The 16,072-nt window shown below is 38.0% G+C and overlaps 1 long non-coding RNA gene and 1 pseudogene across 2 annotated transcripts; one reads left to right on the top strand and one right to left on the bottom strand.

Annotated features, from left to right (window-relative positions):
- The first annotated feature begins 8,646 nt into the window (after positions 1–8,646).
- Positions 8,647–9,926, top strand: LOC145813939 (uncharacterized). Its single transcript, XR_014357402.1, has 2 exons — positions 8,647–8,828; positions 9,534–9,926. It is a non-coding gene; the product is annotated as an uncharacterized LOC145813939 (long non-coding RNA).
- A 417-nt stretch (positions 9,927–10,343) lies between these two features.
- LOC114302428 (D-glycerate 3-kinase, chloroplastic-like) lies at positions 10,344–15,579 on the bottom strand (annotated as a pseudogene). Its single transcript, XR_014357401.1, has 12 exons — positions 15,376–15,579; positions 12,541–12,907; positions 12,345–12,424; positions 12,196–12,247; positions 12,070–12,111; positions 11,901–11,979; positions 11,769–11,800; positions 11,603–11,671; positions 11,184–11,258; positions 10,944–11,060; positions 10,796–10,846; positions 10,344–10,677 (listed from the first exon to the last, which is right to left on the bottom strand). The product of XR_014357401.1 is annotated as a D-glycerate 3-kinase, chloroplastic-like (transcript).
- Positions 15,580–16,072: the final 493 nt, after the last annotated feature.

Here is a 16,072-nt window from a genome sequence, read left to right on the forward strand (position 1 = left end):
CATGTGCCAAGGCAGCCAAGACTACATGCTTAGCCTAAACGGGAGCATACATATAAGCCCAAATATATCTAGATATGAAGAGCCCTGCAACAGGCAGCACCATGGCCCCAAGGCCCATGGTCCTTCATACCTCGCTCCAAGGCCAAACAACAATGCAATCAACTCCCGGCTCACTTGGACTTGGATTGATAAACAATGGCTCTCCTAAACATTGAGATAGGCCTACGGCCCAACCTCCTACTTGGTCGCTCAGAAGCGAGCCCCTCTCTTAAACATCGAGATAAGCCTGCGGCCCATTCTCCTACTTGGTCGCTTGGAGGGGAGCCCCTGGTTCTCTTAGACACTAAGGTGGGCCCTGGCCCATTTATCTACTTGGATGCCTAGGTTGGGAGCAGGACCCAGGCACTACTGCTCAGGATCATCAGAGGATGCTGGACTAGCGGCTGAGGTCATTGGATCGTCGAGATGTTTGTCTTCTTGCTAAAACAACTCCATCTCGACCAGGCTTGGAGAAGACGCAACAATGACCTTACGTTCATGTCATCCGATGCATGTACGAAATGTTACCTTCTGCCTGCCATGAAATGTTGCTCTCCGCCTGCCGTCAAGCCACAGATGGCAGAAGGGCTTATATCACTTCTGGCAGAGTTGAGGAGAACGAGCCACCTGTCCAACAGTTTGCTTGGGCTCCAATACTCCTGCGGCCTATATAACGTATCATATCTGCAGCGAGACATAACAACAACAATACAACCAAGTTTCATACTTAAACACCCTCTCTCACTTTGCATTAATATTAAAGGTCTATCACTGCCAACCTCTCCCTCTCCAAGCTTGCCTTGACCTCCTCCTCTCCACCCCCGGTGATCTCAGGCCATTGAAGTGCCCGCCATCCTCCCGGACTACCTTTAACCACACCTCTCACCCACATTATACTCTACTAGGGAAGAGTGGTGCTCGCTTCACATGGCACCCAAAAAGAACACTGGAACTGCAATAGCGACATCCCAAGGTAGCGGTAGAGAGACCTTAGCGGAGACCTCGGAACACAACTCCGGCGGCTCTCCGGAAGAACAAACCTCCTAACCGGTTATAGCAAATCAGCTGCGTGTATTGACTGAGAGCGTCACCTCCCTTCAACAGAACCAACAACTCTTAATGGACGCCCTGCTAGCCTTACAAAGGGCACCTACGCTCCCATCATCATCTAACCCTCCTACATCATCTCAAAATGGCGCTCCGCCATTAGCCCAGAATGGCTCAGAAGCCAACCTCGCTACGCAAAACGACTTGCGAACCCAAGCAGAAGGACAAACAGCCCCCTCACTCCCTCCATTAGCTCCCAGCCAGACACCCCCACCACAAGTTGGGTCCATTAGTGGAGCTCCCACTGCAGTGGCTTCGACTGGCTCTCCAACTCTTCCAGCAAATCAGAACTTTTCCCAGCCATTAACATTGGAGGTCGTAAAAGAGCACATAAATAGCCTACTTTAGACGAACATAGGTCACATTCCTGCCTCTCCAAAATTGAACCTCCGTCCCCCTTACCCTATTCATATCACAAGTCTTCCATATCCGGTGGGATATACAGTACCCAAATTTGTCCGTTTCGACGGACGAAAAAGGAATGCCAGAGAGCATGTTTCACGCTTTCTTAACGCCCTTGGAGCTCACCGAGAAGACTGAAACCTTCCCATGAGGGAATTCTCCAAATCCCTCACAGATCGAGCATTCTCGTGGTATGCCAACCTTGCTGCTGGCTCTATTTCTTCATGGGAAGACTGGGTAAAAAAGTTTTACATCAAGTTCTTCTACGTTGAAGAAAGGTTAACCACCCTTCATCTTATGAGGGAAACACAACGACTTGGAGAGGACATTCTCGTTTACGTCCGCCGTTTCAGAGAAAAAGCAGTAGATATACAAGACCCGATGGAAGAACACCCGCTGGTGTCATTATGTATTGAAGGGATGCTCACGACTTATAAACTCCAGTTGGTCAACCACCACTTTCCTGACTTTTCCGCTTTATGTGCTGCGGCCTGAAACATAAGTGAAACAGTAAGATTAGGGGCACGAATGACAGCACCACAATCTCACTCATGGTGACCAACGGCACCTCAACCCTCCTCATGGATGCCTAACCGACGCAACCACGCCGTATATGCAGCCTCTTCCCCACTTGCTTTGCTTGGCAACGTTTTGGCCACTTTCTTCGACGAACATACAACGGCTTTCCGCTTCATTCTGAGCAAACAATTCCTACCTACATCACCCTAAATTGCAACAAGTAAGTTTTGCATTCATGAAACACACTTATACTTAAATATATATATATATATATATATATATATATATATATATATATATATAATAATTAATTAATTAATTAATCAACTAAATAAATAAAAATAATAATTATTTATTTGCTTATTAATAAATAAGAATAACTCTTCTAATTTTTAGCTCTTGGACTTTACTTCATGTTCTCTCAAATCCCTCAAACCAGCTCTCTGATCTTATTAGCTCACATTTCATTAGCTCACCAATATGAATAGAGTTACTCTCCTTCATGGCCTCCTCAAGTCACCCAGTTCCTAGCTCCCAACAAGGGGCGGACCAGATGTCAATTCTGCCTCCCCAACATGTGAGGGATCAAAGTCGGATGCGTTATCCTAATTCTTGGCTCACCATGTGATGCTAACTAGACTCTCAATTTTACAACTATAATATTTTATTAATTTTTGAGCTTCATAATTTTATAGCTCTCGTATTATGTTTAGAGCTCGTTCCCAATCTTTACGAATCTTCCTAAGTGTTAGAGTTAGAGCCATATGTGATAAATCACTAATATCATAGCTCTCCATGTCATAGCTCACCAATTTCATGGCTCACCAATATTTTAATATTATTATGTTTAGAGCTCGTTCTCAATCCTTATGAATTTTCCTAATTGTTAGAGTTAGAGCCATATGTGATAGTTCACTATGTTCAAAGCTCTCCATGTCATAACTCACCAATTTCATAACTCTCTATGTCATAGCTCACCAATTTCATGGCTCACCAATATTTCATTATTATTATGTTTAGAGCTCGTTCCCAATCTTGATGAATTTTCCTAAGTGTCAGAGTTAGAGCCATATGTGAAAGCTCACCAATTTCATAGCTCTCCATGTCATTAGCTCACCAATTTTATAGCTCTTCCATTATGTTTAGAGCTCATTCTCAATCCTTATAAATTTTTCTAAGTGTTAGAGTTAGAGCCACATGCGATAGCTCACCAATTTCATAGCTATCCATGTCATAGCTCACCAATTTCATGGCTCACCAATATTTTATTATTATTTCATAGCTCACTAATATTTTATTATTATTTTCTTAGCTCACCAACTTCATGGCTCACTAATATTTTATTAATTTTTGTTAAAATTCTCCAATTCCATAACTCTTCATGTGTTAGCTCACCATTCTCGTAGCTCACTAATACTTTATTATTATTTTCTTAGCTTGCCAATTTCATGGCTCACCAATATTTTATTAATTTTTGTTAGAGTTCTCCAATTCCATAACTCTCTACGGGTTAGCTCACCATTCTCATAGATCACTAATATTTTATTATTATTTTCTTAGCTCACCAACTTCATGGCTCACTAATATTTTATTATTATTATTATTATTATTATGTTTAGAGCTCGTTCCCAATCCTTATAAATTTTTCTAAGTGTTAGAGTTAGAGCCACGTGTCATAGCTCACCAATTTCATAACTCTCCATGTTATAGCTCACCAATTTTATAGCTCTTCCATTATGTTTAGAGCTCATTCTCAATCCTTATAAATTTTTCTAAGTGTTAGAGTTTGAGCCACATGCGATAGCTCACCAATTTCATAGCTCTCCATGTCATAGCTCACCAATTTCATGGATAAAAGGAGAAGTGGACGAAGTAACCAGAATTTGGACAGCTCTGGTCAAATTCAAAATACATGAAATACAAAAAAAAAAAAAAAAAAATGGTGAACTCTCCTTTCAAACAGTTTCGAACAAACTAAAGTCATATACACAAACTTCTTTGAATTATATATATATATATATAAATATATAAATAATAATGTGTATATATACACACATATTCAGGATTGCACCTTTCCAAAGATGAATCCTTAAACCAATCAAACTCTTTGCTATAGATTACAAATACCTTAAAGTCTTCAAAAAGTCACTTTACTAATAGCTACACAAGCTATCACATCATACTATGAGCAACTCCAAAATTAGTAGGTCTGCTCTAAACCTATAACTTCAATGTATGAGTTGTCTTCTTCATGGATCGCCCATTCCCAATGTAAAGCTGCAAAAGTTAGTAAATTCACCTCCTCTTTCCCAATGCAATCTCATCTTTATAAGAGAGCAAATACGGGACAGCAACAAAACAAAAACAAAAAACAAAAAACAAAAAACAAAAAACAAAAAAAAAAAAAAAAAAAAAAAACACAGGCAAATTCATATCCACTCTCCAACATTCTCCTCTCAACTTTAACAACCCATTCTCTCTAAATGGCTTTTAGAGGAGAGGGGCACCGAGATAACACCATTTGGCGGCCGGTGAACAAAGCACCAAACCAAAGAGGCTCAAACTATAGAGCTTCAAGCTCCACTCCTACTCACCGTCGCCGCCCTGTGTGTGAATTCTTTCGAAAGATGCTCTCCATGCCTCCATGGCAATTCCAAGATCTGCTATTCGAATCCCCTTGGATCCAACACCCAATATTTGCTCATACAGTCATAGAGGTACCAGAAGAATTCCAGGGTAAAATAAGAGGATGGTATAAGGCACTAACCATTCCAGAACTTTACACAATACCACTGTCCTACACTTGGTTTTTGCGAAACCAAGAAATCAACCTCACTCTCCAAGGATCCACCTGCCAGGCAAACCAGGTATTAATCCCACATTTCGAGAAGATCCGCATCAATATCCTCTCACAAAGACCGACAGAGAGAGATCTAGACCACCACATCTCCATCATGTCAGCACCATTGGAAAACCCAAATGAAAATTTGGGACTTGGGTGGGACATAGAGAACTTTGCAGATCTCAACATGGGAGAAAAGAGCGCTTCCCACAACGCTCAGTCAAACATCTCCTACAACATTCCACTTAACATTCTCTTCTTCAACACTGAGGGCGTCGCTCGCCCTAACTTTCTCCAACACTACATGCACCTACATTCTAGCGGACGCTTCCACCTCGTCATCATCACAAACACAAAAACAAGGGAAAGCGAGGCCCAGTTCATGAGCCAAATCATGGGTTACTCCAACACCAAGACCATGAATCCACCTCCCAGCGGCATGGAAAGAGTAACGGGCGGAATTTGGTGCCTATGGAATGAAGCTGAAATCTCATGTGATGTAATAGAGATCCCGTGGAATCAAGCCATCGCCCAACAAGCCCACATCTTTATCCGGCCGGCTCGCACCGAATGAAATTTAAAATGTAAACTCTCCATGAGCAATCCAAATGCCCCCATTGTATCAAAAGCCTAATTTTAGACGACTCTATCTGAATACTTGTCTGCATGAGTTAATATTTTTCAAAACTTTTTAACATAGTCATATACAAATACTCTCATTAGCTATAAGAGCATCTGTACAAGGGGGCATTATTGTGGGTACTTGTATCAAGCTCGATATGTGGTAAGCCCTACAGGTGCCACATCACCAAAACCCCACCCACGTGGCAGACCAATAAGGCATCACGTCGGGCATGTCGTATGTTTGCTACATGGCGAGCCCTACGGGCGTCATGTGCCAAGGCAGCCAAGACTATATGCTTAGCCTAAGCGGGAGCATACATATAAGCCCAAATATATCTATATATGAAGAGCCCTGCAATAGGCAGCACCATGGCCCCAGGGCCCATGGTCCTTCATACCTCGCTCCAAGGCCAAACAACAATACAATCAACTCCCGGCTCACTTGGACTTGGATTGATAAACAATGGCTCTCCTAAACATTGAGATAGGCCTGCGGCCCAAACTCCTACTTGGTCGCCTAGAGGCAAGCCCCTGGCTCTTTTAAACATTAAGGTGGGCCCTGGCCCATTTATCTACTTGGATGCCTAGGTTGGGAGCAGAACCTAGGTACTACTGCTCGGGATCATCAGAGGATACTGGACTGGCGGCTGAGGTCATGGGATCGTCGAGATGTTTGTCTTCTTGCTAAGACAACTCCATCTCGACCAGGCTTGGAGAAGAGGCAATAATGACCTTACGTTCATGTCATCCGATGTATATACGAAACGTTACTTTCTGCCTGCCATGAAACGTTGCTCTCCGCCTGCCGTCAAACCACAGACGACAGAAGGGCTTATATCACTTCTGGCAGAGTTGAGGAGAACGAGCCACCTGTCCAACAGTTTGCTTGGGCTCCAATACTCTTGTGGCCTATATAACGTATCGTATATGCAGCGAGACACAACAACAACAATACAATCAAGTTTCATACTTAAACACCCTCTCTCACTTTGCATTAATATTCAAGGTCTATCACTGCCAACCTCTCCCTCTCCAAGCTTGCCTTGACCTCTTCTTCTCCACCTCCGGTGATCTCAGGCCATTGAAGTGCCCGCCATCTTCCCGGACTACCTTTAACCACACCTCTTACCCACAGTGTCATATCAGGAAGAAAGAAAAGTATGTAAATTTTTTTTCATAAAATAATGTTTGCATTGTCAATAATCATGAAGTCATTCCTCTTTTTTCAAATCACAATATGATGCATTATGACTCATTGGCTACTAATGTCTTTGTAGCTCAGTGACATCTGGTTGACAATATTACTATCTTGGTTAATGAAGTCTTTAATTCGATCTCCTTAAAAATGGACTATGTTGTGGTTGTTGTGATCGTTAAGTGTGGTGTGACTAGCTCCTTTTTTCCCTATATACTTGAGGTTCAAATGAATGCACATACAACAAACAACTAGAGTTATTCGGTTGATGGTTTGGCCAGGTAGACACTCTGATGGCTAAGTTAGATTTTTCTACAATGAAAGAAGAAGTGTTGTAAGTAGTCATTCAGACTATGGGTGTATATCTTTTTTCATCACTAGGGATATGTCACCAACATGTTGGTCCTATCATGTGGCTTCTATTTTTCTGCTCAGTGTCATGATTTATTGTTATGCCGATCATAAACTTAATTTCACCTCAACAGTGCAATATATTATTCATTAAAGGTTATTGGCTACTCTCATGGGACCAGAATCTATTAAATAACATCATAATAAGAGCCTTATCTACATGAATGAGTTTTTGAAAGTGTCGTCACAAATAAAAAATAATCACATCTTTAAACTAATAACGGACCATTACTGTTTTTTCCATTTACCAGTTATGTCCTTGTATGATTATCTTAACCTTTAATCAACCCTAGAACTTAAAAATGCATGACAAAAAAGAAATCCTTATCTACATTTATGTACCAAAAGTTGTTTAGCTCTCATACGTCACAAAACACAAAGAAATCTTTCTCTATTAACGATTACAAAAACTGACCCTAAAAAACAAATTGTTAATCAATAATATGATGAGGGCATATTTGGTATAAAACCCATGGGTATATACAGTAATTAGTAATATATCTTTGCCATTTTTGTTTGGGAAATTCTATTTCCATACACCAAGTTTTCTTACTCCACACACTTAATGAATTTTTTCAGAATCACAATTTTATCCTTTAACAAAATTACCATCTCACCCACCATCTCACCCACACATCTCATAATTTCTCCATACACATCTCACCCACCACCATCTCAATAGCCACTTCACCGCCGGCCATTGCCTCCCATGCCCAAATCTCAATCATACACAGCATTTCCTTTCACTTTCCCCACTCCTTTTAGTCCCTAACCTTCCCATTTCGTCTTTTTTCTTTCTCTGTAGATCGCCGGAGAAATCGCAACCGTTCAGATATCAATCGCTAAACCAATTGAGTATGTACAGATATCAACTATCGAATCTATAGGGTTTGTTTGAGCATCAACCATTGAATCTCTTTCTGTCTCTTTTTCTTTCTCTGTTAATCGATCAATCGATCGATCGTGGTGAAGGAAGGAGGTTACGTCGCGATGGAGAGGGCGGAGAGGATTGGGGAGGGGGCGAAGAAGACTGGGGAATAAATGGGGAGGTGGATTGCAAAGGTGACGGTGACCGGCGATGGAGGTGACGGCAGTATGAGGGGCTGTGCGAGAATGGCTGAGAGGCTGGGAAGGGGCTGTGGTTGATGTCGTCGCTGCTGCCGCCGTCGCCGGTAGCTGGTGTAGTTAGGGTTAAGGTTTTTGGAGTAAGAAATGATAGAATGAGAGGATGTGCACAGAGAATGTGAGAGTATATTTGGAATGTGAAGTGTGTGGACTGAGATAAAGAAATAAAAATCAAATTACTAAATGTGTGAATTAAGAAAAGATGTACACAGAGATAATTTAGTGTGTGAAAATAGAATTTTCCTTTTTACTTTGCTACCTACCTACCATAGATGATAACAACATTAATGGTGATTTGGGGGCACTTTCTAAGCAATTTCTCCATATATTTAGATAATGCTTAACCTATAAGTAAAACCCTTTTACCCTTCCATCCATCCCTATAAATAGAACACAAGTTGCTTTCTACTTTGCAATTGAATCGACAGACTATCTTCCTTTTTCTCTCCACCTTCTTAGTCAAATACATCACAAGATGAATATGGAAGCCCCAGCCTCTGAAAATATGGCCTACTTTGACCATGTCCAAAAGCGGCATAATGAGAAAGGATGCCTCTATGCTTGGTTTGTGTCTCTTTCATCTCCTTTAAGTTGTGTTTGATTTATGCAGAGAAATGAAAAAGAAAGAGAAAAGACAAAATAAATAGAAAGGAAAAGGAAATTTGCTTCTACTTCAATTCTCATATTTCTTTCCCCTCTTCTTTCTCTACAAATTCAAGATCCAAACATAATATTACGGCTGCTTTGGCAAATGATTTTTCAGTAGTTCTTTTGCCCTTTTTTTTTTTTTTTTGATTCATTTGACAAATGCTAAAAAAGTTATTTTTCATTATTGGGAAAGTTTATGTAGGGTTTGGATTTTTTTAATTTTTGGTCTTTATCATTTTTTTTTTTGGGGGGGGGGGTTGGGGGAATTTTCGTCCTTTTAGATCTTCCTAATCTAAAAATACCTAAGAAGTTACAAAAATAAAAATAATAAAATCACTAAAGACAAAAAACTTCAAAACAAATGTGAATTTTTTATCACTAGACAAAAATTATGGATCCCGTTAAAAAATTTGTTTTTCTCAATTGTCAGTTAAATAAGCTGAAACAAACTACCAAAATATTTTTTGGCTTAAACTGAAACCAAACAGAGCCGTAGTACATTCTCTCTTGTGTTTCAAATTAACTATAAAAGCAGCCAAAAAAAAAAAAATTTCAGCTTTTGTGCCACTGGTTTTCTATCCATTCTAATTACTTGTTTCGTTCCTGATATTTCTGACACAGTTTGTTCGCGTTGTGTTGCTGCTTTTGTTGCTACGAGACTTGCGAGTGTTGTTTGGATGTTCTATGCTGTGACTGCGCATAGTTCATTTACTAAAACTCTACAAACACATATCTGTGCCATGCAAGCGTTTTGTCACCTTCACATTAGTGTTTCTGCTTTTATGTACTGAGATTATTGAGAGGTGAATGAGATGAGTTTTCAAATTGTTTTTAGAATTATTATGTTACCCAGTTTTACCTAAAATTAAGAAATAATCTCTACCTATATCTTCAATTTTTTTTTTATTTTTTTTTTTTATTCGCTTAGAAAGAAAAATAAGGGTTTACAGCTTTATACTGCATGGACTAACTCCAAATTCTTAGTTTCACTTGCAACAGAAATCGCCCTTACTGTTAGATTGCGTTTGCATTTATGAATTTGAAATGAATGGAGTTGACATCACTCATTCAAGGATGTAACATTTAATTCAATTTAGTATTTTAGATTTAGATTTCAAGAATAGATTTGAGCATTTTATTCGAAATCCTTGACGAACATATTTATTTGAAATCCTTCACTCAATGATTCTATTTATACTTGTAAGAATATACTAACAAAATTTATCTCTCCTATCTGTATGTCATCTTTTACTTCAGAATTAGCTATCTACATCCATTGATTAACCTTCCTAGAATTTTACAAAGTTTAAACCTCAATTCCCGTAATTTCAAATCTATTTATCCAAACGGAGCCTTAATAGTCTGTAAAGAGTATTGGTTTCTTCTCCTAATTCACCATTATCAACTTTAACATGCTTTCAACCACCACCAGAAACAGATTTTTTTTCTTTCTTTCATTTAAAAAGCGTAGCCTCATTTCGTTTACATTGAAACTGAATCAGACGCAAATATGACTACTTTACACTACAGATGGTTATGCTCTATCCGAATGCAATCCTATGGCAGTGACACAATTTTCAAAAATCAAAAGGACTTCACGTAAATAATTATCAGGATGGTTATACCTAGTGAGGATGGGATTCCTTCCTTCATTGATTTCAATGAGAAGGAGATTGTCTAGATCAGCACCGGTGGGGCCTTTGGAGTACAGTGTCGGGAGATAAGCCTTGTATGCTGGGAGATATCGCGAAACAAAGTCCATAAGCTGAAATAAACCCCCCAATAAAGTATAAAACAATTAAATCCAAAATTTTAAATATTTTGCAGATCCTTCGAAGCAAGAAATATAACATTCAATGAGAATTTACTAGCTAAACGCCCACCTCCTCATCAGACATCCTGGGCTTTCCACCTGCTCTCATTGCGACTTCTGCCTGCAAATTACCCAGACATTGCAAGGGATAAGGATTTTATGTTAAAAAAAATATTAAATAAATTTACTAAAAAAAAAAATTATTGGCAATGGACAACCTGCAATCGCCACTGGTGGACACAATCTGGGTCTTTGATCTTGATAACTATCCATGCTTTTATGAACTTGTCCCACGCATCATAATAACCTTCTAAATTTTTGTTCACTGTCTCCAGCTGTAAAATTAAGCTTCAGCTTGAGCTAAAATGGACCCCCATCAGAGTAAAGTCAGAGACAATGAATCTGTAAAAAACAGAAACCAATGTGCTCTTGGCTACAATATCTAAGGGGGCTCCGACCTGTGGATCGACAGCTTTGACAACTTCAACCGGAAGGGGCTTAAAACCAAGCATCCAACCCTCAAACAGAATAGCCTAAAAGAAAACCAAAAGAACAAGAATGATGAAAAATTAGACTTCAAATCTTCTCCTACAGAAAAAAAAAAAATAACAATTATAATAATAATAGAGCTGGCAATGTAACCAGAAACAAGAAGGCAAAGACACCCACCCAACAATCAGTCTTTCTTTTTTCTGGCCCCTAGACCAATTGGTCAACGTTGAATATATATTGCAAAATTCATTTTAATGCATTTTGAAGAGAAGATGTAGTTATTCTGGCTGGCAGATGGTTTGACAGGCATAATTTTGGACCCATCCAAATTCATCACCCCAAACCCACCGTTTGCAAGCTATAAATTGGTGAATATCCTCCTTACCAATAGAGGCCCTTCAACTTCTGGCCATGTTGAAGGATCAGCTCTGTTACCCCTACCATTATATGCAGACTGCATAACAAAAAAACTATGATAACCAAACTTTAATTGATAAGTATGATAAGCAACCTTTAATTGATAAGTATTTCAAATGGTGTTGAGAGCTCACTTTATCATGTCGGGGTAGCTTCATCTTCATACCTAACGAGCACATGGATAAAATTCATTCCCCACTTTGCGTGATAACCTATTAAAACTAGACAAACTTAAAATGCAAAGAAAAATGAAGGAAAACTCTCACCTTCTTTAGTCAGTTTGCTTAGAGCAGTCAATGTTTCAGCAGATAATGAAAGATCATGGCTTCCAGCATTTCCACGAAACTGTGCGCGAGGAAATAATCTCCATTATCTAAAGATTTAAAAGTATTGCCTAATCTTGCAAGCTAAGAAAAGGAATGTGCTAATTACTACCTCTACAAGAGCATTTCCTGGATTACTTTCTCTCAATTTAGCCTAAAATCAAATTAAATTTACATCAGAAAGCAAAAGCACAAAGAAGAGAAGCAATAACCGGAGACTCCCTTGAACACTTTTTACCTGATCCTCTGCGATCAAGTAGAAATCATCAACGGAGATTGTAGCAGACTTCCTGTGATTTAACAAATTTCTTTTATTTTGTTATAATATGACTCATAGTATTGACAAGATCTATTCTGTACAGTAAATATCACCATTCTTCAATCTACCTGCCAGTGATTTGGAAAAGATAATCTAGAGCAAAGACGAGCGTAGTCTTTCCACATCCTTGTGGAGCACTAAAACCAATCTGCATTACAAAAACTTTATGACATAGTCCATTGGTTGTAAATACACATCAAGACTATAGAATGAGAATCTAGCAGATAGAGAAAATGGGGGATCTAAAGAACATCTTATATATACCACTAAAGGAGTAACATCTTCTCCCTCTTTAAACATGGACCTGTGATGAGAAATCTGTTGTTCACACCATACGAAGACTGGTATGTAGTAGTGATAAAATCTAGCTTTCTGAGGTATTGTCAGATAGAGTTCATTGAGTTGATGTAATCCCTAAGCTAACCACTGGTCAATAGACTCGGCCACCATCTCCGAGGTCAGACCCAGTTTGTTTAGAAGGGGACCTAAGCATATAAATTCAAAAAGATCCTCTATGGAGGTAACTTCTGGTTTTGTGGGAAACACAGAATGCAACGGGGACTGAGTCCTTCCATTGTTGGAAAAAGTGTCATGAACGTGGAGCTGCCTTGCATCCATGAACCTCTGTGTCCTGCAAAAATAATTTGGAAGTGTTGTTCATTGACTAAAAACTACACCCAAATTAATCCCCATTTGATGGGGTTCTGGGAGAGGTAAATTGGGTACAAACCTAACTTTTGGCATAATTTGCACAAAGTGTTGTTCATTGACTAACGCTTCAAAATAAGACATGCAACACACCAGATACAACAAACAAGAAAAAAAAAAAAAAAAAAATGATCTCATTAGCATTTGGAGACACTCCATTGACAATTGCCTTTCTCTATGGCATTCCATTTAAAAGAATTCAACCCCTAAATGTGCCCATGAAAGAACAGGACTTGTCCATATTTCCTTGAAATGAAAAAATTCAAAAAAACTTCCAACATAATTTGTGAAACAGCTGCCCTTATAATGGCCACAGCCAAGATGACAGCCTAGAATGTTATATAAAATTTCATTGTGGTTAACAAATGTCCATGGGACCAAAAAAAAAAAAAAAACTAATGAATAGCTTGGTCATTCTCATGTTGTAAATCAATATCAGATTTGGTTGCGAAGAGGACAGAACATGTCCTGCTTCTTTCTTTTTCTTTTAGTTTTTTTTTCGTTGTCTCTTGAATTTTTTCAGATATAAGAAACAACAGCTTTGAAAAACCTTAGAAGTACAAAAGCAATTGACAAGTGACAAATAGTAATTGAGTAATGATTCATCCCCCCTTTTCCCCCCACCCCCTTTGACCCCCTCTCTCTCTCATTGGTTACCTTTTCTTTTTCTTTTTCTTTTTTTTCCTGCTCCTCCAATCACCCCCCGCCACGTGGCAAAGGGGGTGAGGGGGTGACCCCCAAAAGAGGGTACCAAGCATTATTCAATAGTAATTATATGCCTGTGATAATGCTGCAAAGTACCAGAAATACTATGTAAAATACCCAAGATCCAATGACACTGAAAATAACAGCAATTATAGAAAGCTCAATTCTGTGTCTGAAAAGACAAAAAAAAAAAAAAAAAAAAAAAAAAAAAAAAAAAACTCTGTTTGGAATTTCCAAAGACAGTTTTCGAGCTTTCAATCTGTATTTTTTTGGTTTTGAGTGAATTTTTTTAATATTTTAATCATTTTTAAAAAAAAAAAATTGGATCTATTTAATCTAGATACACTTAAAAGTACAAATTTGTAGGGGAAAAAATCTTTAAAAAATTCACTAACTACAAAAAAAATATAAAAATTAAGTACATTTTCTTTTCTTTTTTTTTTTTGTATTTATTGAATTCTTTGTAGATTTCTTCACGATTATTTTACATTTTAAGTACACAAAAATTAGAACAATGGACTAATATATGATAAAAAAAACTCACTAAAAACAACAAAATACAAAAAACAAAAAAAATCAAAAAAACTCTATTTGGAATCTCAAAACCAAACAAATTTCTTATCAAATTAAGCATGGTATATGCGAAGAAAATCTAAAACAGATTTAGTGGGAGAGGAGATAACCAAATAAGTTCCTCCTTTTTAGAAAGTCTGTTATCTGTGTATAATCAATCATATATATGTAACTAGACAGAGATCCTCTGTTACAACCAAAACAGAGGTAAAATTGTTGTGGTAAAATTAATGAAATATGAGTAAATGCTCTACAAGTAAACTGACTCAGGTCTGTATAAATCCTATGCATTGATATTTGCACAAAATTAAAATCAGAAAATACACAAAAAGTATAATGTGTGACTGAGATCCATCTTGAGCGTTATGTGAGTCATGCCTAAAATAAACCTGAACCACACAGTACACTTTCTGTGTCTTAACTTTGTGCATTTAGTACTGTGTATGCTGAACCAATGTGAAAACACAAATTTCAAAGAACTGTTTAAAACTAAGGCAATAAATTCCCTAAAACAGAAATGTGAGGAAACTAAGATACGTTTGATTGGGCAGAAAATATTTTTCCGTACTTTCTGGTGTTTGATACAATGGAAAACGAAAGTCTAACGGAAAACATTTTCCATGGTTCATGAAAAACAAACCTATTTGGACAGAAAATGTTGAAAGGTGAAAAATGTTTTCCAAATTAAAATTTTACCAATATCACTACACTACCACCACCATTCTCACATCCACCACCACACCACCATCACCATCGCCATCACCCCACCACCATGCCGCCACCTCCACCTTCATTCCTCCACCACCAGCAGCAGCAGACATATTCTCCAAAAAACATTTTCTGAAAAAAAATATCCTTAGAAAATATTTTCTGCCCAAACAAATAGAGCATAAATAGAAATTCACATGCAAAATTCTCCAACGCTGTGTTTGGTTGGAGATTTGGGAAGTGATTTGAAATGGGAAAATGAAGAGATGGGTGAAATGTGAATAAAATATCTAAATTTTCCATAATTTCACACATCTTTTCAATTTCCCTTTCCAAATCTCTCAACCAAATACAGCGTAAAGCATTATGGAAGCAAATATTGTATAAATTTACACAATTTTACACCTTCGAGTTATGAAAAACGTAAAATATCCCCAAATGGAAACGGTGTAAGGCTTCAAGCTGTGACTTGTCATAAGTAAAAATGTTGAGGTTGAAAATGGTTGGCCAGATTTTCTCACCAGCCAAACGGAACATGAACATATAGAAAACGATTGGTCACAAAAAGCAATGAAATGAATATTGAAATGAGCAAAATTGAATGCAAAATTTGAGAGATTGAGAACGAGAAGTGATTGAAATTTTACCTGATTTTGGGGATTGGGGTTGCATTTAGGCTGTGAAAATAAGGTATTCAAAACAGCCATCGTCATATCTCTCTCTCTCTCTCTCTCTCTCTGTGGAAATACGGGGGAAGAGTACACGACAGTTAAACCCGATCAGTTTTGGTATGGAAGGACCAGAGGGAGCTTCTATATGCACACCCTTTCGACTCTTTGCACACTTGATGATAATTATTTTTATTATAATTTTATTTAATATTATGAACATCACACATAATTTAAATAAACACAATTCCTCAATCTACATCCAGACTTACGTTGAAGATATTGAAGCTCCATAACTCCATTGTAGCTACTCTATTCTTTCATATTCAGGCTAAGTTTGGTAACCTTAAAATAATCCATCTTTTTATCTTTTTATCTTTTTTTCATCACATCATCTCTCTATTTTTTTCCACATCTTTTCGTAAAAAGACAAA

The sequence above is a fragment of the Camellia sinensis genome, chromosome 15, assembly GCF_055761805.1.
Source record: "Camellia sinensis isolate YWXY chromosome 15, ASM5576180v1, whole genome shotgun sequence".
NCBI lineage: Eukaryota > Viridiplantae > Streptophyta > Magnoliopsida > Ericales > Theaceae > Camellia > Camellia sinensis.